Here is a 26,539-nt window from a genome sequence, read left to right on the forward strand (position 1 = left end):
TGAAGTGTATTATAAGAATGATTGTCGCAGCCGTAATAGATTTGATTTTGACGCGATGATGTTGGGATGGGGTGCAGTTTGTCGTCGAAGTTATTTGAGGAGTTTGGGAGATAACATAAAAAATTGTCGATGCTTGACGTCGATGTTTACAATTTGAATAACGTCAGAGATTTGTATCTTGAGTTTCGAGTATCGGTTGGAAGTACCATTTGAGCCTACTAAGAGGTGAAGTTGTATTCTACCTTATGGAAATGTGTAAGCGTGTTGAATAAGAATGGTTATTACCGCAAATGTCTGAAGCGAAGTTAAGCAAAACTTGTTGTTGATGATTAAGATGAGATAAAGAAATGTTCAGTATTAAAGATGATTTGAGTACTGATGACTTTTAAGGAAGAGTGAAGTAGTAGCAAAGAAAAAGTCAGACTTGGGGATGATAGAAGTCGTATTTGGGATGCCAAAAGTGGCGGTGTGTATAAAAGAAGGATTGTATGGAATTTCTATCGCCTGTTTATCGTGAGGATGACTTCGGTTCAGACAAAAAAAATTGTGTGATGCTAAGTGATTATGAATTAGACTTTTGTATTATGTTTGGACGTCGGTGTCTCATTGACAAGATCGATTGATAAGGTAAGATGTTGTAGGAATTGTAAAAACCTAAAGTGAATCATTGGATTTAAGTGGAAATTCGGAAAGGACGTTATTTTGATGTAACAACGATTTATACTCCACTAAGGTTGTCGGATACTAATTGGCAAATTGGGGAACTGATCACCCTCAATCTATTGTTAATGGTAGGCGAAACTCGTGTTGGACGTTATAGATTTGTCTTGTTGTCTTAATAGTGTAGAAAAAATATCTATATTTTATCGTGAAGATAGCCGCCCATCAGTTTGTGTAGCTTGGTAAGAGGGATGGTTGAGTTAGAATTAGATGAGATTAACAATCGGTGTGGTACGTTTTATGCAAGAGAGTTTCACAAAGTGAAATATTGGAAATATCAAATGAACAACGATGTGAGGATGAGTATTGAAGGAAAGTCTATTTTGGATTGAGAAATTGTGAATCATATAAGTTGACGGTATTTAATCAAGAATGGTGACTTAAAAGAGAATTATCAGAGTTGAGCAGCGGAAGCTTTAGGTGACACTATTGTTGTATGACTTGAGGGAGTAAGAAACTATATGCCAGAAGTCGGTAAAAATGAGTTATCTTGATGTTTGGATTTATTTGACAACTTTTAATTGGGCCATAGCCCATAGACTATCTCCTATAAACTTTAGAAAGCAAATTATATGCAAAGGACTTTTGGGGTGTAAACAATTTTTATGTAACAAATATTTATATTGTCTTGTGCTCTAATTTTTGTTTTGCAATATTAATAAAAGAAGGTGATATATCATGTTTAATGATAATATATGTTTTGAATTATCCAGACAAAGAAAATTGTTATATTCCAAATAATGACTTATGTACCGCGTGGTTAAACTGTGTTTTTGATATAATAAAATAAAACAATTTAAGTCGGTTTAAAGTACCCCCGACTTAAAAAGTAATACGCAAAATATGATATAATAAAATAAACAATTTTAGATCAGTTGAAGGAGACCCGACTTAACAAATAATACGGAAAAATAAAAAAAAATAATGCAGGCTGTGGGGTTCGAACCCACGCGCACTTATGTGCAGAAGATCTTAAGTCTTCCCCCTTAACCTCTCGGGCAAACCTGCTTGTTGTTTATAATTCCACTGATTTGTTTTTATCTATTATTCCTATAAATTCAAAATAGATGCTAATCTTTTGTTATATTCTCAAGCACAAAATATATTCAATAATAATGATGCTCAAAATGCACTGGGATCATATATTAATTTTATTTTTGTATTCACATTTTATAATACTATATGCAAGTTACCTTTTAATTGATTCTACTAGCTTTTTCTTTTTTAGTATGATTAAGTTTCAGTCCAATTTTTCTATTCCGTCAAATAATTTGTTTTTCTTATATACAATTTATTTTTTATTCGGCATTCAAATTTTTTAAACAAAAACACTACATTAGTCATAAAATATGATTCAACTTCAAATAAGTTTTTTATTCTAAATAAAATACTGTGGCATTTATGACAAATATTTTTACTTCTATGTTAGATATTTAACCACTACTAGAGAGTTTTTAAGAATGTTAGATAGTTTTGACACTGAACTCAACTAGTTTCGTAAGCATATATTTTATTGGGTTAAATACGTTTTTAGTCCCTGTAAATATGTCACCCTGTATTTTTAGTCCCCATAAAAATTTTTTTAAATGAATGGTTCTTATAAAATTATTATGCACTTAATTTCAGTCCCTACTATAAAACCAATGTGTATTTTAGAATGATTATTTTGCATACATGTTCATAATGTTTTAAAAAGTTCTTGGGAAAAAAAGAAACTCAAAATTTAATTTCTAAGTTGTGATTTTCATTACTTTTATCATTATTTATTAAAATTTGAAAAATTCATATTTAATTTTTCTCGTTTTAAAAAATTCTAAAACTTGATAAATAAATATTTTACAGTATTATAAACATATATAAAAAAACTATTCAAAAATTTAAAAATTAAAGGGTAATTAAACAGTTTTTAAAATTTTAGAAAATAGCAGGGACTGAAATTGCATGCATAAAAATTTTAGAAGGACCATTTATTGAAAAAAAAAATTATAGGGACTAAAAATGCAGGGTCGCATATTTATAGGGACTAAAAACGTATTTAACCCTATTTTATTTGCATAGGTCTTTTATATAAGAAACATTATCCAACATCATGTATTATATATACGCTATATTGACACTGAAATTGCTACGCCGTATTTTTTACACCGTATTCTTCCAATTTCATTTTATGTGTGATACAAAAAACAAAAACCAATGCACATAAATACAATTAAAAAAAATAGATTGTATAGTATAAAATACGGTGTACATGTCATAATCTGGTGTAACTATATCATTTCTGTTATATATATTTTGTGCAGAAGAAGTATAAAGTTAAGCATAATTTTCAATTATTAGGGAGCTTGCGTTTTTTGTCACGATGGAATTGAAGATGACCTTTTTGTAAGTTTATTTAATGAAAAATTTATTTTATAACTTCTTATTTGTCAGCTTAAGGTTACATCTAATATAGAGCTTTCTTATATGATTAAGGTGTTTATATGTATGATATATGCTTTCAAGGAATTCAATAACTCCTTTCTTATACACATTAGTTTATTAGTTTTCATTTTATGCTACTAAATCTAAATAAAACCAAAACACAGTTGCAACAAAACAAAAATAAAGGAAATGCTTCATACACAAAATTTAAAACATAAACAATATAGATTCATAAGAACATAATCATTCCCAATACCTAATTGTCTTGGCATATCTTGTCTCTTGGTGTCTCTTGCCATTTACTTTCTTTAACAACACTAAAACCTAAAACAACCCAATAATGAGTTTGTAACTAAACAAAGTTATTGTCACAAAATTTGAATAAGAAATAAAGATAGCAAAGAACAACCAAATACACATCACAATTTCATTATGTCATTATGTCATTATGTTATTATGTTAAAAAAAAGAAACCCTAGCGAAGAACTTTTAGAAAGCAATAACATTACCATAACGAGAGAGAACAAGAAATAAATAACAAACACATAATGGCAACGTACCATAAGTCGAAGAGGATAAAATTGTCGTCTCATTTGCTAGGACATCCTTGTGTGTTATGAACAAAATAAATTGTCTATTATGTTTTTATTAAGTGAAAAGTATTTCACAATGGTTGCAAGAAACAACTGTAGTGAAATATGGAACACATAACCACAATTTAGTGAAACAACCGTGGTTGTTATACTTTCAATTTTTAAATAACAAAATATGTTAAGGGTCACGCGCTTATTTTTATTGAAAAAATGGAAAAAATTATGTTGAGATTCAAAGTCTGTTACCTGATTTATATGACCACAGTTGAGTTTATGAACAGTGATGAAATATTTCTTAATTGTATAAGATAAATTAATATGCGTAACAAAGAAGATATTACGACGGTGAATAAATGGTCGTTGTAATATATCTTCACCAAAAGTATGTTTTATAGTCGTAACTGGACAACCAAGGAATTCCAAATGTAGATCCTTCAAAAAATCAACAAATATAACTTTTGTGTCACAATATACGAATTAACAAGCAAGCAATGCTACAAAGTCTGCATCTTGCAATTCAAAAATTCATAACGTATCTCAAATCATAACCAACATAGTCTCATTAATTAAGCATATCGGAGTTCACAATTATAGATAATGAAGAATAAAATAACACTTATGGTGAGTATCAGAGGGACGTTTAGGAATGCAAGACATTAACTAGCCAAAAGTAAAGATATGTAATTTATCTTTGTGTCTGGTGTGGTATTGGTTCCATCAAAGGAATCGCATTGCAAATCAGTTTCCAATCAAAATTGCCTAAAAAAATTCACTCCCCGTGCATTATCGGTGTCCTCGATGCGATCTTCTCATTCCTTTTGCTCAATCTACATATGGTGGGGTGGCTCCTCGAGATGGCGGTGGTGATTTTGCTTGGTTGCTTACTTTCGTAGATTTGGGTTTCCACATGCCGCCAAACGTTTGTTGTTTTGATGAAAACGGTGAGCGAATAGGAGACCCAACCTAGATATGTTCAACTAGAGGCAACATGACAACAAAATATAAAGATCGGAAATGGGACAAGAGATGAAAGTGGTGACCAGATCTGTTCATACGCTATAATAGACTTTGAACATGAATTGGTGTTGATGTTGTTGTGTATGACTCCAAATGATGTTTCCATGATAGGTCGACGAAGTGAATCCAATTAGAGTTACCGTAGAATTCCGATGGAGGTGCGTTACTTAACTAAATCGAAAAGACTGTGTTTCTGGAATCGATGTCATAAAAGGGGAGTTGATGGTTTGTTTGGAGAGTTCAATGATACATAAAAGGGGATTCACTACGGTGGAAATTGCACCGATGGATGTGGCAGTGAGGAAGTATTTAGGGAGTTGGACGTTGTCGGGTTACTATGATTCCGATCTAGATGGACGCTTTGGTACATCAGTAACGAATATAATGTCCAACAGAATAAAGTGAATTGCAACTTCCCCCAACATTGTGCTTCTTTTTAGAAACCTAAAAAATACTGAATGTTATCTCTGATCCTTCCATTTGTTTTGGTGAAATTGCTATAAACAATATCAAGGTGGACTAGAGGCTAATCATGAAGCACGATAAAAAATAGGTTTTGGAAATTTTATAGTCTAGGTATGATGTGTGGCCCGGGAAAGCTTTGTCGGGCCCACAATGGGTGCCAAATATTCCTGATAAAATATCATTTGGATAATCCCCCCGAAGCTGGTCAGAATGGATCACAAAATTTGCGAAAATTTGTGTTTGAGGGGTTTTTAGGAGGGATGAATGACCACCATTGTTGGTGGTCCAAGGTTATTCTTGTTTCCTCTCCTTTTTTTTGTTATTCATCCTGTACCCCACTTTGGAATATCCTAGATCCCCTTTTATAGCGTAGACGCACTTAATGGCACTCAAGAAATATAAACCGCCTTATTTAATCATTTGTAACAAATTTATTAAATATCTGTAACGGTTTCAACCATATTATTGTAACTGATATGTTCTTAGATCTTCCTTCACTGTTACAAATGGGTGCTTATCCTGACATCTAGTTGGTCCAACCTGGGTACTTGAACTTTCCCGTTGTCTAGTTTATCCAACTCAAACCGGCATCTCTGAGTCATCGAGCCTGACCTGAAGATAAAAAATACCAGGATGTACACTCGTTGAATCCTGTTATATTTTCTTCAAGAATTTTAACTTTATATCGACATATTGTCCTCTTCGACAAGACTTAAATTTCTCCAATAATAATATTAAGTCTTATATAAATATGACAAATAGTACAAATATTTGTAGATTTCAAGGGTAACATAGGAATTTCATCTGAGTATCATTTTTCCTATGTATATATGATATATGATGCTTAGAAAAATTCATTGAAAACATTAAATATATTTTGACCATGTCCTCAATAATTTGGGTGTTGTTCACTACACCTCATGTAGTGATCACATACCTTATAGAAATTCTAAAATTTCCCTTGTATCGTCTAAATTTTAAATTCAAGGCGCGCCTATTATATACCAAATGAGTCGAGATTTCAAACTACAGATTAACCCTGTGACAACATTTTACATCCTTAGATAGTAAGTTAGAAGAAATTTGCCTTTTTTAATAAACCGTACACAGTAATAATTCATTTATAAATTAATCCCACAATAAACCATGCAAATTTGTCATTCAATAATAAGATCAAAATAAAAGAACTAATGTGTATATCTTAATGCCAAAATGTAAAAAATGTCAAATACATGATGTTAAAATGTCATAAACAATCTCACAATGAACTGTAATATAAAATTTCAAAATATCAAAATACAAAGTAAAAGACACTACTACGTATATATGATGCCCAATGTAACATCCTATTTTTATTAGATTTAATCAATTAGGATTATTTGATAATTGATAATTGTTTATGTGTTTTATTTAATTATTGTTTGCGTAATAATTATTTGATTTTGTGGTAATATGTTATTTAGCTAATTAATAAATGGTAGAATTTTATTTGAAATTAGTTAAATGGGCTTAGTTGAGTGAGAAAGAGTATTAGGTGGGTTAAGCCCAATGATATAATGAGAGTTAGAAGAGAATTCTATGAGTTAACCTAAATTAGATAGAAAGATAGAAAGAAAAGTAGAGAAGAGAAAAGAGGCAAAAGAGTAGAAGAGAGAAGAGAAGAGGATTGTAGATTCTTGAAGTTAGAAGGAGAAATTCAAGAGGTAAGGGTTTGAATACAAATTCTTGTAGAATCTATGATTGGGTAATGTTGTATGTGTTAAAACATGGGATTTCACTTTGGGTATATTCATAATCCATGAGATTTGTGTTGTTCGATGTTGTTTATGCTTGGAATGGGTAGAAATAACATGTAATTCATGATTCTTACTTGATTCTATGGGTGGATTTTGATTTATAACATGTTGGATGAAAAGAATGTGAAAACCTAACTTTGGGATTTGGGTAAAATTCATGAATTTGCATGATTAATGAAACTTTGATGAATCTAAGGATACATATGGATTATGTGTATGTTATGTATGTGAAATTCGTGTGCAAATAATGAACTGAACTGTGAATTGAGTGATGAAATGGAAAGAGGGAACTGTGCTGAGTTTAAGCAGAAAATTCACTTCTACGCTGTGTTCGCGACGCGAACGAGAGGTGGCGGCGCGAACTGAATGAATTTCTGAAATGATTTGGTTCTGCCTTGTACTTCGCGGCGCGCACATGTGGATGCGGCGCGAACTGAATGCATTTTTGAAATACATTGTTTCTGTCTGTTACTTCGCGGCGCGACCAAGGGTTGGCGGCGCGAACTATACTCAAAAATCTTTTCTTGTTTGTTTAATGACTTGACTTGCATACCTATTACTTCTATATGTTCAATATGTGTTATTAAATGATTAAATAACATGTGTGGGGTGTAATTGAATGTATTATGTATTGGAATGCTAAATGATAATTGTGTTGAGATTGGATTGAATTGCATGTTGTGTAATGTTATGCAAGGTTGGAAAGATGTGATTGTGTAGTTTAAGAGATAGAGAGATCGTCTTAAATGCATGAGTCTTGTTTTGTTGCACACGTACACAAGCATGAGTATTTGAAAGTGGCAATGTTGGGTAATCTCGCGAAGGTTATTTACTTGTCCCAAACCTAACGAGTACGGGGTTTGAAAGCTTAACGAGTATGGGGCTTTGAGGTGGTTATCCAGTCTAGGGAGAATGACAATCGGCATGACCGGAAATGATAACGGAGGGATCCACATGCATATCGCATAGAGTCACACTTGAGTCGCACGTGTCGGTGTGAAATGTTGTTATGTGTGATTATGTGGTATGAATGTGTGGATGTGAATTTGATTGATATGCATATATGTGGAATGATGAATCATTTAATATGAATTAGAGAATGTGATGAGAATGAGATGTACGTGATTGATACATATTTGATGTGAAATGTGAAATATATATGTATGAGTGATATATGTGTATATATGTAAATTGGCAATATATGAGGTTGTGAATTAATTGTGATGATTAATTGAGTTGAACATGTTAACTTTATATTGGAGATAAATACATGTTTTGTGAAGAGTGATGAATTCTTGAAATGTATGCTTAATTATGTTGCATTTCCCATTATTATATTTTCTATTTAGAATTTGAATTCTCACCCTTCTGTTTGAATGTTATCCTTCGTTGATAACGTGCAGGTTCCGACGAGTAGTAGCTTGTCCGAGGATTTAGCCGAGGAGCTCCTGAGTTTGTTATTGGATTAGGTAGCGAGTCATATGCTCTGGTCATGTAACACTTGGGGGGGATTTTATTTAGACTTATGCTTATGTTTGGATATTGCTATTTCCTATGTTTTGTTGGATATTCGGATGTATTTGTTTGAGATCCCGGATATGTTGTTTGAGGCTATGTGGCCAAGATTGTGGATTTAAATGTTAATTCGATATTGGTAGATGAATATAGTATGGGATATATTCATTGAAATTTTAATAGCAATTCTATTGTTTTCCGCAAGCGTTTATGCATAATGTATGAAAGCATGAGATTTACATTGTGTTACAAATATGATCTTTGCATGTTAAGAATATTGGACGTTTTGCTTTAGGTTTTCATTGTGATGAAAATAACATGTGACTCCCTTTTCCTTATGCATGATTACTCTGTGTGATTGTATGATATATTTGGGGTTAGAAAAAGGGGTGTTACATTAGTGGTATCAGAGCATGGTCGACCAGTTGGTCAGAGTCGTTAATGTCTTTAATTCCGTTGTATTAGATTTGTGTATCTGACACAATCGATACTATTTTGTTTGTTTTGGGTTGTTAGTTGTCGTAGGACGATGGTTGCTGGAAGGAATGATGATGCCATTGCTGATGCATTGAGGATGTTGGCTGGATCTCTTGGCCAAATGCCTCAAGCTAATGCTGGAAATCGGAATGGTGATGATGATGAGTACCGTGCTTTAGGGAAGTTCCAGAGGAACAATCCTCCTATCTTTGAGGGTGAGCATGAACCGGATAAAGCTCAAGCTTGGTTGAAGGCGATTGAGAAGATTTTCCGAGTCATGAATTGCACCGATGCTCAGAAAGTGCAGTTTGGTACTCACATGCTGGAAAAGGAAGCTGAGGATTGGTGGGGCAATATGGCTCAAAGATTTGATGAGGAAGGTATTCAAGTTACTTGGGATCGTTTCCGCGATGCATTTTTGGAAAACTATTTTCTGGAAGATTGCCGTGGAAAGAAAGAAGTGGAATTCCTTGAGTTGAAGCAAGGAAATGGTACCGTGGCGGAGTATTCTGCTAGATTTCAAGAGCTTATCAAGTATTGTCCTCACTACAATACTATGAATGCGGAGAGGTCAAAGTGTTTGAAGTTTGTCAATGGTTTGAGACCGGATATCAAGAAGGCGATTGGTTACCAACAGATTACCCGTTTTGCTGAGTTGATCAATAAGAGTCGGATTTATGATGAGGATAGTAGGGAGAGTGCTTCTCACTACAAGGCGATGAATGATAAGAAAGGTCAATTCCGTGGAAAACCATACGGCAATAAGAAGAAGGCTGGTTTTGGCGGAAAGCCAAGTGGGGGAGTATCTAGTGCTCCGATTAAGTGTTTTAAATGTGGAGCTGAGGGACATCGTGCTGTTAATTGTTCCAAAGTCGAGGTAACATGTTTCAAGTGTGGCAAGAGTGGTCACAAAGCAAACGAGTGTAGAGGTGGTTCAAAGGTGACTTGCTACAATTGTGGAGAGCAAGGTCACATTAGCACCAAATGTGATAAGCCAAAGAAGGAACAAGCGAAAGGGAAAGTGTTTGCATTGTCTGGTGCGGAGGCTTCTACCGATGATAGGCTAATCCAAGGTACGTGCTTCATTAATGGTACACCTTTGATTGCTATTATTGATACCGGTACGACACATTCTTTCATTTCTTTGGATTGTGCTAAGAGATTGAATCTTGTGTTATCTAATATGCGTAGAAGTATGACTATTGATACACCTGCTATGGGTTCTGTTTCTACTTCTTTTGTGTGTTTGAATTGTCCTTTGAGTATTTTTGGTAGAAATTTTGGGATTGATTTGGTCTGTCTTCCGTTAGAGCAACTTGATGTGATTTTGGGTATGAATTGGTTAGAATTTAATCGTGTGTATATCAATTGTTTTGATAAGACTGTTATTTTTCCTGAGATTGGTGTTAAGGAAGATTTTTTTTGTCTGCGAAGCAAGTTGGTGAATCTATTCAAGGTGGGGCTGAATTGTTTATGTTATTGGCAACCTTAGATGTTCATGAGAGGAGAACTATTGACGAATTGCCAATAGTTTGTGATTTTGCGGAGGTATTCCCTGAGGATGTAAGTGATTTACCGCCTGAACGTGAAGTTGAGTTTTCGATTGATTTAGTTCCTGGAACTAGTCTTGTATCAATGGCTCCATATAGGATGTCTGCTTCTGAGTTGAAAGAGTTGAAGAGTCAACTTGAGGATTTGTTGGAGAAGAAGTTTATTCGTCCTAGTGTATCGCCATGGGGCGCACGTGTTTTGTTGGTTAAGAAGAAGGAAGGTTCTATGCGGCTTTGTGTTGATTATAGGCAATTGAACAAAGTGACAATTAAGAATAAGTATCCACTTCCAAGGATTGATGATTTGATGGATCAGTTGGTTGGAGCTTGTGTGTTTAGCAAGATTGATTTGAGGTCTGGGTATCATCAGATTCGTGTGAAGGCGGAGGATATTCAGAACACTGCTTTTAGGACGAGGTATGGTCATTATGAGTATTCTGTTATGCCGTTTGGTGTGACCAATGCACCTGGTGTATTCATGGAGTATATGAATAGGATTTTTCATGATTATCTGGATAAGTTTGTGGTTGTGTTCATTGACGATATTTTGATCTACTCCAAGAATGAAGATGATCATGCTGAGCATTTGAGGATTGTGTTATCGGTGTTGAAGGAGAAAAGGTTGTTTGCTAAGCTTTCGAAGTGTGAATTTTGGTTAAAGGAAGTGAGTTTTCTTGGCCATGTGATCTCTAGTGGAGGTATTTCTGTTGACCCGTCGAAGATTGAAGCTATATCTCAATGGGAAGCTCCTAAGTCTGTTTCTGAGATTAGAAGTTTTCTTGGTTTGGCTGGTTATTATAGGAAGTTCATTGAAGGATTTTCTAAGTTATCTTTGCCGTTGACGTTGTTGACTAGGAAAGGACAAGCTTTCATTTGGACTTCGCAATGTGAATCTAATTTTCAAGAGCTTAAGAGAAGGTTGACTTCTGCTCCTATTTTGATTTTGCCAGATCCGTTTGATCCGTTTGTGGTGTATTGTGATGCTTCATTGTTGGGTTTGGGAGGCGTTTTGATGCAAAAAGGGCAAGTGGTAGCTTATGCTTCAAGGCAACTTAAAGTTCATGAGAGGAATTATCCGACACATGATTTAGAGTTGGCCGTCGTTGTGTTTGTTTTGAAACTTTGGAGGCATTATTTGTTTGGATCAAGGTTTGACGTTTTCAGTGATCACAAGAGTTTAAAGTATTTGTTTGATCAGAAAGAGTTGAATATGAGGCAACGAAGGTGGTTGGAATTCTTGAAGGATTATGATTTTAGTTTGAACTACCATCCTGGAAAAGCGAATGTTGTAGCCGATGCAATGAGTAGGAAATCATTGCATATGTCTATGTTGATGATTCGAGAATTGGAATTGTTGGAACAATTTAGAGATTTGAGTTTGGTTTGTGAAGCGACGTCTTCGTGTGTTAAGCTTGGTATGTTGAAGCTTACTAGTGATATTTTGGATGAGATTAGAGAAGGCCAGAAATCGGATTTAAAATTGGTTGACATTATTACATTGATTAACCAAGGTAAAGGTGGTGATTTTCGGATTGACGAGAATGGCATTGTGAGATGTCGTGATCGAGTTTGTATCCCGGATGTTATGGATTTGAGAAAAAGAATTCTTGAGGAAGGGCATAGAAGTGGTTTGAGTATTCATCCCGGTGCTACTAAAATGTATCAAGACTTGAGGAAAATGTCTTGGTGGCAAGGTATGAAGAAGGATATAGCGGCGTTTGTTTATTCGTGTTTGACTTGTCAAAAGTCAAAGATTGAACATCAAAAGCCGTCTGGTTTGATGCAACCGTTATCTATTCCCGAGTGGAAGTGGGATAGTATCTCTATGGATTTTGTTTCGGGTTTGCCAAGGACATCGAGTAATTGCGAGGCAATTTGGGTCGTTGTGGATAGATTGACGAAATATGCTCATTTTATTCCGATGAGGATGGACTATTCGATGAAAAGACTTGCTAAGTTATACATTGAGAAGATTGTGTGTTTACATGGTATTCCGTCAAGTATCGTTTCGGATAGAGATCCAAGGTTCACTTCTAGATTTTGGGAGGGTTTGCAAAGTGCTTTGGGTACGAAGTTGCGTTTGAGTTCGGCGTATCATCCGCAAACTGATGGTCAATCGGAGAGAACTATTCATTCGCTTGAAGATCTTTTGAGATCTTGTGTTTTGGAACAAGGAGGAAATTGGGATAGTTTCTTACCTTTGGTTGAGTTTACGTATAACAATAGTTTCCATTCGAGTATTGGAATGGCACCTTTTGAGGCTCTTTATGGTAGAAGGTGTAGAACTCCTTTGTGTTGGTATGAATCGGGAGAGAGTGCTGTGGTTGGACCCGAGTTAATTCAAGAGACTACAGATAAGATTAAGATGATTCAAGAGAAGATGAAGGCTTCTCAAAGTCGTCAGAAGAGTTACCATGATAAGAGGAGGAAGGCTCTTGAGTTTGAGAAGGATGATCATGTGTTTCTTCGAGTTACGCCAATAACGGGTGTTGGTAGAGCATTGAAGTCGCGTAAGTTGACGCCGCGTTTCATTGGTCCTTATCAGATTTCGGAGAGAGTAGGTGAAGTGGCATATCGGATTGCATTACCTCCGTCTCTTTCTAATCTTCACGATGTGTTCCATGTGTCTCAATTGAGGAGGTATATTGGGGATCCATCGCATGTTGTTCAATTAGATGATGTTCAAGTGAGAGATAATTTGACGGTTGATACATCACCTATGCGAATTGAAGATCGAGAGGTGAAGAAGCTTCGTGGTAAGGAGATTGCTTTGGTGAAAGTGATATGGGGTGGAGTCGCCAATGGTAATATCACTTGGGAACTCGAGGATAAGATGAAGGAATCGTATCCGGAGTTGTTTGTTTGAGGTAATTTTCGAGGCCGAAAATCTTTTAAGTGGGGGAGAGTTGTAACATCCTATTTTTATTAGATTTAATTAATTAGGATTATTTGATAATTGATAATTGTTTATGTGTTTTATTTAATTATTGTTTGCGTAATAATTATTTGATTTTGTGGTAATATGTTATTTAGCTAATTAATAAATGGTAGAATTTTATTTGAAATTAGTTAAATGGGCTTAGTTGAGTGAGAAAGAGTATTAGGTGGGTTAAGGCCAATGATATAATGAGAGTTAGAAGAGAATTCTATGAGTTAACCTAAATTAGATAGAAAGATAAAAAGAAAAGTAGAGAAGAGAAAAGAGGCAAAAGAGTAGAAGAGAGAAGAGAAGAGGATTGTAGATTCTTGAAGTTAGAAGGAGAAATTCAAGAGGTAAGGGTTTGAATACAAATTCTTGTAGAATCTATGATTGGGTAATGTTGTATGTGTTAAAACATTGGATTTCACTTTGGGTATTTTCATAATCCATGAGATTTATGTTGTTCGATGTTGTTTATGCTTGGAATGGGTAGAAATAACATGTAATTCATGATTCTTACTTGATTCTATGGGTGGATTTTGATTTATAACATGTTGGATGAAAAGAATGTGAAAACCTAACTTTGGGATTTGGGTGAAATTCATGAATTTGCATGATTAATGAGACTTTGATGAATCTAAGGATACATATGGATTATGTGTATGTTATGTATGTGAAATTTGTGTGCAAATAATGAACTGAACTGTGAATTGAGTGATGAAATGGAAAGAGGGAACTGTGCTGAGTTTAAGCAGAAAATTCACTTCTGCGCTGTGTTCGCGACGCGAACGAGAGGTGGCGGCGCGAACTGAATGAATTTCTGAAATGATTTGGTTCTGCCTTGTACTTCGCAGCGCGCACATGTGGATGCGGCGCGAACCGAATGCATTTTTGAAATACATTGTTTCTGTCTGTTACTTCGCGGCGCGACCAAGGGTTGGCGGCGCGAACTATACTCAAAAATCTTTTCTTGTTTGTTTAATGACTTGACTTGCATACCTATTACTTCTATATGTTCAATATGTGTTATTAAATGATTAAATAACATGTGTGGGGTGTAATTGAATGTATTATGTATTGGAATGCTAAATGATAATTGTGTTGAGATTGGATTGAATTGCATGTTGTGTAATGTTGTGCAAGGTTGGAAATATGTGATTGTGTAGTTTAAGAGATAGAGAGATCGTCTTAAATGCATGAGTCTTGTTTTGTTGCACACATACACAAGCATGAGTCTTTGAAAGTGGCAATGTTGGGTAATCTCGCGAAGATTATTTACTTGTCCCAAACCTAACGAGTACGGGGTTTGAAAGCTTAACGAGTATGGGGCTTTGAGGTGGTTATCCAGTCTAGGGAGAATGACAATCGGCATGACCGGAAATGATAACGGAGGGATCCACATGCATATCGCATAGAGTCACACTTGAGTCGCACGTGTCGGTGTGAAATGTTGTTATGTGTGATTATGTGGTATGAATGTGTGGATGTGAATTTGATTGATATGCATATATGTGGAATGATGAATCATTTGATATGAATTAGAGAATGTGATGAGAATGAGATGTACGTGATTGATACATATTTGATGTGAAATGTGAAATATATATGTATGAGTGATATATGTGTATATATGTAAATTGGCAATATATGAGGTTGTGAATTAATTGTGATGATTAATTGAGTTGAACATGTTAACTTTATATTGGAGATAAATACATGTTTTGTGAAGAGTGATGAATTCTTGAAATGTATGCTTAATTATGTTGCATTTCCCATTATTATATTTTCTATTTAGAATTTGAATTCTCACCCTTCTGTTTGAATGTTATCCTTCGTTGATAACGTGCAGGTTCCGACGAGTAGTAGCTTGTCCGAGGATTTAGCCGAGGAGCTCCTGAGTTTGTTATTGGATTAGGTAGCGAGTCATATGCTCTGGTCATGTAACACTTGGGGGGGATTTTATTTAGACTTATGCTTATGTTTGGATATTTCTATTTCCTATGTTTTGTTGGATATTCGGATGTATTTGTTTGAGATCCCGGATATGTTGTTTGAGGCTATGTGGCCAAGATTGTGGATTTAAATGTTAATTCGATATTGGTAGATGAATATAGTATGGGATATATTCATTGAAATTTTAATAGCAATTCTATTGTTTTCCGCAAGCGTTTATGCATAATGTATGAAAGCATGAGATTTACATTGTGTTACAAATATGATCTTTGCATATTAAGAATATTGGACGTTTTGCTTTAGGTTTTCATTGTGATGAAAATAACATGTGACTCCCTTTTCCTTATGCATGATTACTCTGTGTGATTGTATGATATATTTGGGGTTAGAAAAAGGGGTGTTACATTAGTGGTATCAGAGCATGGTCGACCAGTTGGTCAGAGTCGTTAATGTCTTTAATTCCGTTGTATTAGATTTGTGTATCTGACACAATCGATACTATTTTGTTTGTTTTGGGTTGTTAGTTGTCGTAGGACGATGGTTGCTGGAAGGAATGATGATGCCATTGTTGATGCATTGAGGATGTTGGCTGGATCTCTTGGCCAAATGCCTCAAGCTAATGCTGGAAATCGGAATGGTGATGATGATGAGTACCGTGCTTTAGGGAAGTTCCAGAGGAACAATCCTCCTATCTTTGAGGGTGAGCATGAACCGGATAAAGCTCAAGCTTGGTTGAAGGCGATTGAGAAGATTTTTCGAGTCATGAATTGCACCGATGCTCAGAAAGTGCAGTTTGGTACTCACATGCTGGAAAAGGAAGCTGAGGATTGGTGGGGCAATATGGCTCAAAGATTTGATGAGGAAGGTATTCAAGTTACTTGGGATCGTTTCCGCGATGCATTTTTGGAAAACTATTTTCCGGAAGATTGCCGTGGAAAGAAAGAAGTGGAATTCCTTGAGTTGAAGCAAGGAAATGGTACCGTGGCGGAGTATTCTGCTAGATTTCAAGAGCTTATCAAGTATTGTCCTCACTACAATACTATGAATGCGGAGAGGTCAAAGTGTTTGAAGTTTGTCAATGGTTTGAGACCGGATATCAAGAAGGCGATTGGTTACCAACAGATTACCCGTTTTGCTGAGTTGATCAATAAGAGTCGGATTTATGATGAGGATAGTAGGGAGAGTGCTTCTCACTACAAGGCGATGAATGATAAGAAAGGTCAATTCCGTGGAAAACCATACGAAAATAAGAAGAAGGCTAGTTTTGGCGGAAAGCCAAGTGGGGGAGTATCTAGTGCTCCGATTAAGTGTTTTAAATGTGGAGCTGAGGGACATCGTGCTGTTAATTGTTCCAAAGTCGAGGTAACATGTTTCAAGTGTGGCAAGAGTGGTCACAAAGCAAACGAGTGTAGAGGTGGTTCAAAGGTGACTTGCTACAATTGTGGAGAGCAAGGTCACATTAGCACCAAATGTGATAAGCCAAAGAAGGAACAAGCGAAAGGGAAAGTGTTTGCATTGTCTGGTGCGGAGGCTTCTACCGATGATAGGCTAATCCAAGGTACGTGCTTCATTAATGGTACACCTTTGATTGCTATTATTGATACCGGTACGACACATTCTTTCATTTCTTTGGATTGTGCTAAGAGATTGAATCTTGTGTTATCTGATATGCGTAGAAGTATGACTATTGATACACCTGCTATGGGTTCTGTTTCTACTTCTTTTGTGTGTTTGAATTGTCCTTTGAGTATTTTTGGTAGAAATTTTGGGATTGATTTGGTCTGTCTTCCGTTAGAGCAACTTGATGTGATTTTGGGTATGAATTGGTTAGAATTTAATCGTGTGTATATCAATTGTTTTGATAAGACTGTTATTTTTCCTGAGATTGGTGTTAAGGAAGATTTTTTTTTTTTGTCTGCGAAGCAAGTTGGTGAATCTGTTCAAGGTGGGGCTGAATTGTTTATGTTATTGGCAACCTTAGATGTTCATGAGAGGAGAACTATTGACGAATTGCCAATAGTTTGTGATTTTGCGGAGGTATTCCCTGAGGATGTAAGTGATTTACCGCCTGAACGTGAAGTTGAGTTTTCGATTGATTTAGTTCCTGGAACTAGTCTTGTATCAATGGCTCCATATAGGATGTCTGCTTCTGAGTTGAAAGAGTTGAAGAGTCAACTTGAGGATTTGTTGGAGAAGAAGTTTATTCGTCCTAGTGTATCGCCATGGGGCGCACGTGTTTTGTTGGTTAAGAAGAAGGAAGGTTCTATGCGGCTTTGTGTTGATTATAGGCAATTGAACAAAGTGACAATTAAGAATAAGTATCCACTTCCAAGGATTGATGATTTGATGGATCAGTTGGTTGGAGCTTGTGTGTTTAGCAAGATTGATTTGAGGTCTGGGTATCATCAGATTCGTGTGAAGGCGGAGGATATTCAGAACACTGCTTTTAGGACGAGGTATGGTCATTATGAGTATTCTGTTATGCCGTTTGGTGTGACCAATGCACCTGGTGTATTCATGGAGTATATGAATAGGATTTTTCATGATTATCTGGATAAGTTTGTGGTTGTGTTCATTGACGATATTTTGATCTACTCCAAGAATGAAGATGATCATGCTGAGCATTTGAGGATTGTGTTATCGGTGTTGAAGGAGAAAAGGTTGTTTGCTAAGCTTTCGAAGTGTGAATTTTGGTTAAAGGAAGTGAGTTTTCTTGGCCATGTGATCTCTAGTGGAGGTATTTCTGTTGACCCGTCGAAGATTGAAGCTATATCTCAATGGGAAGCTCCTAAGTCTGTTTCTGAGATTAGAAGTTTTCTTGGTTTGGCTGGTTATTATAGGAAGTTCATTGAAGGATTTTCTAAGTTATCTTTGCCGTTGACGTTGTTGACTAGGAAAGGACAAGCTTTCATTTGGACTTCGCAATGTGAATCGAATTTTCAAGAGCTTAAGAGAAGGTTGACTTCTGCTCCTATTTTGATTTTGCCAGATCCGTTTGAACCGTTTGTGGTGTATTGTGATGCTTCATTGTTGGGTTTGGGAGGCGTTTTGATGCAAAAAGGGCAAGTGGTAGCTTATGCTTCAAGGCAACTTAAAGTTCATGAGAGGAATTATCCGACACATGATTTAGAGTTGGCCGCCGTTGTGTTTGTTTTGAAACTTTGGAGGCATTATTTGTTTGGATCAAGGTTTGACGTTTTCAGTGATCACAAGAGTTTAAAGTATTTGTTTGATCAGAAAGAGTTGAATATGAGGCAACGAAGGTGGTTGGAATTCTTGAAGGATTATGATTTTAGTTTGAACTACCATCCTGGAAAAGCGAATGTTGTAGCCGATGCAATGAGTAGGAAATCATTGCATATGTCTATGTTGATGATTCGAGAATTGGAATTGTTGGAACAATTTAGAGATTTGAGTTTGGTTTGTGAAGCGACGTCTTCGTGTGTTAAGCTTGGTATGTTGAAGCTTACTAGTGATATTTTGGATGAGATTAGAGAAGGCCAGAAATCGGATTTAAAATTGGTTGACATTATTACATTGATTAACCAAGGTAAAGGTGGTGATTTTCGGATTGACGAGAATGGCATTGTGAGATGTCGTGATCGAGTTTGTATCCCGGATGTTATGGATTTGAGAAAAAGAATTCTTGAGGAAGGGCATAGAAGTGGTTTGAGTATTCATCCCGGTGCTACTAAAATGTATCAAGACTTGAGGAAAATGTCTTGGTGGCAAGGTATGAAGAAGGATATAGCGGCGTTTGTTTATTCGTGTTTGACTTGTCAAAAGTCAAAGATTGAACATCAAAAGCCGTCTGGTTTGATGCAACCGTTATCTATTCCCGAGTGGAAGTGGGATAGTATCTCTATGGATTTTGTTTCGGGTTTGCCAAGGACATCGAGTAATTGCGAGGCAATTTGGGTCGTTGTGGATAGATTGACGAAATATGCTCATTTTATTCCGATGAGGATGGACTATTCGATGAAAAGACTTGCTAAGTTATACATTGAGAAGATTGTGTGTTTACATGGTATTCCGTCAAGTATCGTTTCGGATAGAGATCCAAGGTTCACTTCTAGATTTTGGGAGGGTTTGCAAAGTGCTTTGGGTACGAAGTTGCGTTTGAGTTCGGCGTATCATCCGCAAACTGATGGTCAATCGGAGAGAACTATTCATTCGCTTGAAGATCTTTTGAGATCTTGTGTTTTGGAACAAGGAGGAAATTGGGATAGTTTCTTACCTTTGGTTGAGTTTACGTATAACAATAGTTTCCATTCGAGTATTGGAATGGCACCTTTTGAGGCTCTTTATGGTAGAAGGTGTAGAACTCCTTTGTGTTGGTATGAATCGGGAGAGAGTGCTGTGGTTGGACCCGAGTTAATTCAAGAGACTACAGATAAGATTAAGATGATTCAAGAGAAGATGAAGGCTTCTCAAAGTCGTCAGAAGAGTTACCATGATAAGAGGAGGAAGGCTCTTGAGTTTGAGAAGGATGATCATGTGTTTCTTCGAGTTACGCCAATAACGGGTGTTGGTAGAGCATTGAAGTCGCGTAAGTTGACGCCGCGTTTCATTGGTCCTTATCAGATTTCGGAGAGAGTAGGTGAAGTGGCATATCGGATTGCATTACCTCCGTCTCTTTCTAATCTTCACGATGTGTTCCATGTGTCTCAATTGAGGAGGTATATTGCGGATCCATCGCATGTTGTTCAATTAGATGATGTTCAAGTGAGAGATAATTTGACGGTTGATACATCACCTATGCGAATTGAAGATCGAGAGGTGAAGAAGCTTCGTGGTAAGGAGATTGCTTTGGTGAAAGTGATATGGGGTGGAGTCGCCAATGGTAATATCACTTGGGAACTCGAGGATAAGATGAAGGAATCGTATCCGGAGTTGTTTGTTTGAGGTAATTTTCGAGGCCGAAAATCTTTTAAGTGGGGGAGAGTTGTAACATCCTATTTTTATTAGATTTAATTAATTAGGATTATTTGATAATTGATAATTGTTTATGTGTTTTATTTAATTATTGTTTGCGTAATAATTATTTGATTTTGTGGTAATATGTTATTTAGCTAATTAATAAATGGTAGAATTTTATTTGAAATTAGTTAAATGGGCTTAGTTGAGTGAGAAAGAGTATTAGGTGGGTTAAGGCCAATGATATAATGAGAGTTAGAAGAGAATTCTATGAGTTAACCTAAATTAGATAGAAAGATAAAAAGAAAAGTAGAGAAGAGAAAAGAGGCAAAAGAGTAGAAGAGAGAAGAGAAGAGGATTGTAGATTCTTGAAGTTAGAAGGAGAAATTCAAGAGGTAAGGGTTTGAATACAAATTCTTGTAGAATCTATGATTGGGTAATGTTGTATGTGTTAAAACATTGGATTTCACTTTGGGTATTTTCATAATCCATGAGATTTATGTTGTTCGATGTTGTTTATGCTTGGAATGGGTAGAAATAACATGTAATTCATGATTCTTACTTGATTCTATGGGTGGATTTTGATTTATAACATGTTGGATGAAAAGAATGTGAAAACCTAACTTTGGGATTTGGGTGAAATTCATGAATTTGCATGATTAATGATGTTAGAACAAGATTTGTTCTTATCAATTATCTTAGTTTTGATGATAACAATAATATGAATTTTGCTTAAGATAATATGGTACTCTAATCCATTGCAATTTCCCTTTCAGGAAATATATAAAGAGTACGCATAATTCAGCGCTCAGAAGTTGTATCTCAAATGGTTCAGCATGCAACATCAGAACATGGTCTGGCAAGACATCAGAAGATGGTCGAAGCAGAATCAGAACATGGGTCTATGGAAGCATCAGAAGAACATGAGATCAGAAGCACTGAAGATCAGAAGATGGTATCACGCTCAGAAGCACTTCAAGGTCAGAAGATCAGAAGATGCTATGCACCAAGCTGTTTTGACTCTGATGATATTCAAACGTCGTATTCACAAACATCAGATCAGAAGGAAGTACAGGTGGCAGACTACGCTGACTGACAAAAGGAACGTTAAAAGCTACTAAAGGCTACGTCAGTAGACACAGCGTGAACAAGGCTCGAGGTAGTTGACAAAAGCGTATAACATTAAATGCGATGCTGTACGGAACACGCAAAGCATTAAATGCATTCAACGGTCATCTTCTCAACGCCTATAAATATGAAGTTCTGATGAGAAGCAAGGTTACCGATTCTTAACAACTCTGAACGAAAATAAACTTGCTGAAACGCTGTTCAATCAAAGCTCAGAATCTTCATCAACTCACTACATTGCTGTTGTAATATTTTAGTGAGATTAAGCTTAAACGTTAAGAGAAATATCACAGTTGTGATTATCGCTTTTAAGAAGCATTTGTAAACTCTTGAATAGATTACATTAAGTTGTAAGGAACTAGAGTGATCGTGTGATCAGTATACTCTAGGAAGTCTTAGCAGTTGGCTGAGCAGTTTGTAACTAGAGTGATCGTGTTGATCAGAATACTCTAGGGAAGTCTTAGGAGTGAACTAAGCCTAGAGTGATCGTGTTGATCAGTAGACTCTAGAAAAGTCTTAGAGGGTATCTAAGCAGTTGTTCCTGGAGTGATCAGTGTGTGATCAGAAGACTCTGGAAGACTTAGTTGCGGACTAAGTGGAAAACCATTGTAATCCGTGCGATTAGTGGATTAAATCCTCAGGTTGAGGTAAATCATCTCTGCGGGGGTGGACTGGAGTAGCTTCGTTAACAGCGAACCAGGATAAAAATAATTGTGCAATTTATTTTTATCGTCCAAGATTTAAAGTCACACTTATTCAATCCCCCCCTTTCTAAGTGTTTTTCTATCCTTCAATTGGTATCAGAGCGCCGGTTCTAAGGTGCAAGCACTTAACCGTGTTTAGAAAAGATTCAGGAAGAGAAAAACGCTTCATTTAAAAGATGGTTGATGAAAGTGAAAAGTCTACATCTACACCTGCATCTACATCTGGCTCTGCTGAGCAATACAACGGTAACAATGGTTATACTAGACCGCCGGTATTTGATGGTGAAAACTTTGTATACTGGAAAGATAAACTGGAAAGTTACTTTCTGGGTCTAGATGGTGATCTATGGGATCTTCTAATGGATGGTTACAAACATCCAGTAAATGCCAGTGGCGTGAAGCTGTCAAGGCAAGAAATGAATGATGATCAAAAGAAGCTTTTCAGGAATCATCATAAATGTAGAACTGTTTTGCTGAATGCTATCTCTCATGCTGAGTATGAGAAGATATCTAACAGGGAAACGGCCTATGACATATATGAGTCCTTGAAAATGACTCATGAAGGAAATGCTCAAGTCAAGGAGACTAAAGCTCTAGCCTTAATCCAGAAGTATGAAGCCTTCAAGATGGAGGATGATGAAGACATTGAAAAGATGTTTTCAAGATTTCAAACTCTTACTGCTGGATTGAGAGTTCTTGACAAGGGATACACCAAGGCTGATCACGTAAAGAAGATCATCAGAAGCTTACCCAGAAGATGGGGTCCTATGGTGACTGCATTCAAGATTGCAAAGAATCTGAATGAAGTTTCTCTGGAAGAGCTTATCAGCGCCTTGAGAAGTCATGAAATAGAGCTGGACGCAAATGAGCCTCAAAAGAAAGGTAAGTCTATTGCATTAAAATCAAATATCAAGAAATGCACTAACGCTTTTCAGGCCAGAGAAGAAGATCCTGAAGAATCAGAATCTGAAGAAGAAGATGAACTGTCCCTGATCTCCAGAAGGCTAAATCAACTCTGGAAGACCAAGCAAAGGAAGTTCAGAGGCTTCAGAAGTTCAAGGAAATTTGAACGTGGAGAATCTTCTGATGAAAGAAGATTTGACAAGAAGAAGGTCATGTGCTATGAATGCAATGAGCCTGGACACTACAAGAATGAATGTCCAAATCTTCAGAAGGAAAGTCCCAAGAAAAAGTTTCATAAGAAGAAAGGTCTTATGGCAACCTGGGATGAGTCAGAAGATGATTCAGAAGATGAGCAGGCCAACTGTGCGCTGATGGCGACAGAAGATGACGGATCAGAATCTACATCAGAATCAGATTCTGAAGAGGTATTTTCTGAACTTACTAGAGATGAGTTAGTTTCCGGTCTAACTAAACTTCTGGAACTCAAGTCTCAGATTAGTCTCAAATACAAAAAGCTGAAAAAGCAATTTGAATTTGAAACAAAGAAGCTTGAGTTGGAGAATTCTGAATTGAAAGAAAAACTTTTAAAATTATCCAATAATGTTGGATCTCCTTCTGATTCAGAAAAATCCACTCCTAGTCTAAACCATATTCTGAAAGAATATGATTTAAGTTTCAGGAAGTTCTTATCTAGAAGTATTGGCAGAAGTCAGCTAGCTTCTATGATATATGCCGTATCTGGAAACAAAAGAGTTGGCATTGGTTTTGAGGGTGAAACCCCATACAAACTTGAACCTGTTGATGAAATGAAAATTACATACAAGCCATTGTATGATCAGTTCAAGTATGGCCACTCTCATGATATTAGGCACACTTCACATGCTCAAAGTTTTCACATAACACACACCAAGAAGCATGTGACACAACCTAGGAAATATCATGAAACTCACATTAAAAATTATCATGCTGTTCCTCCTATTGCTTATAATGTTAAACCCAAGTTCAATCAGAACTTGAGAAAATCTAACAAGAAAGGACCCAAGAAAATGTGGGTACCTAAGGATAAGATTATTCCTATTGCAGATATCCTTGGCTGCAAGAAGGACAAAGCACAACATGTCATGGTACCTGGACTCTGGATGCTCGCGACACATGACAGGAAGAAGGTCTATGTTCCAAGACCTGGTGCTTAAGTCAGGAGGAGAAGTCAAGTTTGGAGGAGATCAGAAGGGCAAGATAATTGGCTCTGGAACTATAAAGTCTGGTAACTCTCCTTCCATTTCTAATGTACTTCTTGTAGAAGGATTAACTCATAACCTCTTATCTATCAGTCAATTGAGTGACAATGGTTATGATATAATCTTTAATCAAAAGTCTTGCAAGGCTGTAAATCAGAAGGATGGCTCAATCCTATTTACAGGCAAGAGGAAGAACAACATTTATAAGACAGATCTGCAAGATCTTATGAGTCAGAAGGTGACCTGTCTTATGTCTGTTTCTGAAGAGCAGTGGGTCTGGCACAGAAGATTAGGTCATGCTAGTTTGAGAAAGATTTCTCAGATTAACAAACTGAATCTGGTCAGAGGACTCCCTAATCTGAAATTCAAATCAGATGCTCTTTGTGAAGCATGTCAGAAGGGCAAGTTCTCCAAACCTGCATTCAAGTCTAAGAATGTTGTTTCTACCTCAAGGCCATTAGAACTCTTGCACATTGATCTGTTTGGACCAGTCAAAACAGCATCTGTCAGAGGAAAGAAATATGGATTAGTCATCGTAGATGATTATAGCCGCTGGACTTGGGTAAAATTCTTAAAACACAAGGATGAGACTCATTCAGTGTTCTTTGATTTCTGCATTCAGATTCAATCTGAAAAAGAGTGTAAAATCATAAAGGTCAGAAGTGATCATGGTGGTGAATTTGAGAACAGATCCTTTGAAGAATTCTTCAAAGAAAATGGTATTGCCCATGATTTCTCTTGTCCTAGAACTCCACAACAAAATGGAGTTGTAGAGCGAAAGAATAGGACTCTGCAAGAAATGGCCAGAACCATGATCAATGAAACCAATATGGCTAAGCATTTCTGGGCAGAAGCAATAAACACTGCATGCTATATTCAGAATAGAATCTCTATCAGACCTATTCTAAATAAGACTCCTTATGAATTGTGGAAGAATAGAAAGCCCAACATTTCATATTTCCATCCTTTTGGATGTGTATGCTTTATTCTGAACACTAAAGATCATCTTGGTAAGTTTGATTCCAAAGCTCAAAAGTGTTTCCTTCTTGGATATTCTGAACGCTCAAAAGGCTACAGAGTATACAATACTGAAACATTGGTTGTAGAAGAATCAATCAATATCAGGTTTGATGATAAGCTTGGTTCTGAAAAACCAAAGCAGTTTGATAATTTTGCAGATTGTGATATTGATATATCAGAAGTTGTTGAGCCAAGAAGCAACGCATCAGAAGCAGAGCTCCTCAGAAGCAAAGAACCAGAAGATCAAGTATCAGCTTCTCTGGAGGATCTAAGTATTTCTGAAGAACCATCTGTCAGAAGATCATCCAGACTCATCTCTGGTCATTCAGAAGATGTCATTCTTGGAAAGAAGGATGATCCAATCAGAACAAGAGCATTCCTTAAGAACAATGCAGACTGTCAATTAGGTCTTGTATCTTTGATCGAGCCAACTTCTGTTGATCATGCTCTAGAAGATCCAGACTGGATAATTGCTATGCAAGAAGAACTGAATCAGTTTACAAGGAATGATGTTTGGGATCTTGTTCCTAGACCAGATGGATTCAATATAATTGGTACAAAATGGGTCTTCAGAAACAAGCTCAGTGAGAAAGGTGAAGTGGTAAGAAACAAAGCAAGACTGGTGGCTCAAGGTTATAGTCAGCAAGAAGGGATTGATTATACAGAAACCTTTGCACCAGTGGCCAGGTTAGAATCTATTCGTCTATTAATTTCTTTTGCCACTCAACATAACATCACTCTCTATCAAATGGATGTTAAGAGTGCCTTCTTAAATGGTTATATAGATGAAGAAGTTTATGTCCATCAACCTCCTGGTTTTGAAGACTCTATGTCTCCGAATCATGTGTTTAAACTAAAGAAATCATTATATGGATTGAAGCAAGCTCCCAGAGCTTGGTATGAACGCTTAAGTTCTTTCCTTCTAGATAATGGTTTCACTAGAGGAAAAGTGGACACTACTCTCTTTTGTAAAACCTTTGAAAAGGATATTTTAATTTGTCAAATATATGTAGATGATATTATTTTTGGAACATCTAATGCTACACTTGGAAAGGAGTTTGCTGAGTCTATGCAGGCTGAGTTTGAAATGAGCATGATGGGAGAACTCAAGTATTTCCTTGGAATACAAATAAATCAAACATCAGAAGGAACATATGTTCACCAAACCAAGTATGTGAAGGAACTTCTGAAGAAGTTTAATC

At 36.3% G+C, this 26,539-nt stretch overlaps 1 non-coding gene across 1 annotated transcript; it reads right to left on the minus strand.

The window, feature by feature from the left end:
- Positions 1 to 1,645: 1,645 nt before the first annotated feature.
- TRNAL-UAA (transfer RNA leucine (anticodon UAA)) lies at positions 1,646 to 1,728 on the minus strand. Its single transcript has one exon. It is a non-coding gene; the product is annotated as a tRNA-Leu (tRNA).
- Positions 1,729 to 26,539: the final 24,811 nt, after the last annotated feature.

The sequence above is a fragment of the Vicia villosa genome, linkage group LG1 (genome assembly GCF_029867415.1).
Source record: "Vicia villosa cultivar HV-30 ecotype Madison, WI linkage group LG1, Vvil1.0, whole genome shotgun sequence".
In the NCBI taxonomy this organism is placed as follows: domain Eukaryota; kingdom Viridiplantae; phylum Streptophyta; class Magnoliopsida; order Fabales; family Fabaceae; genus Vicia; species Vicia villosa.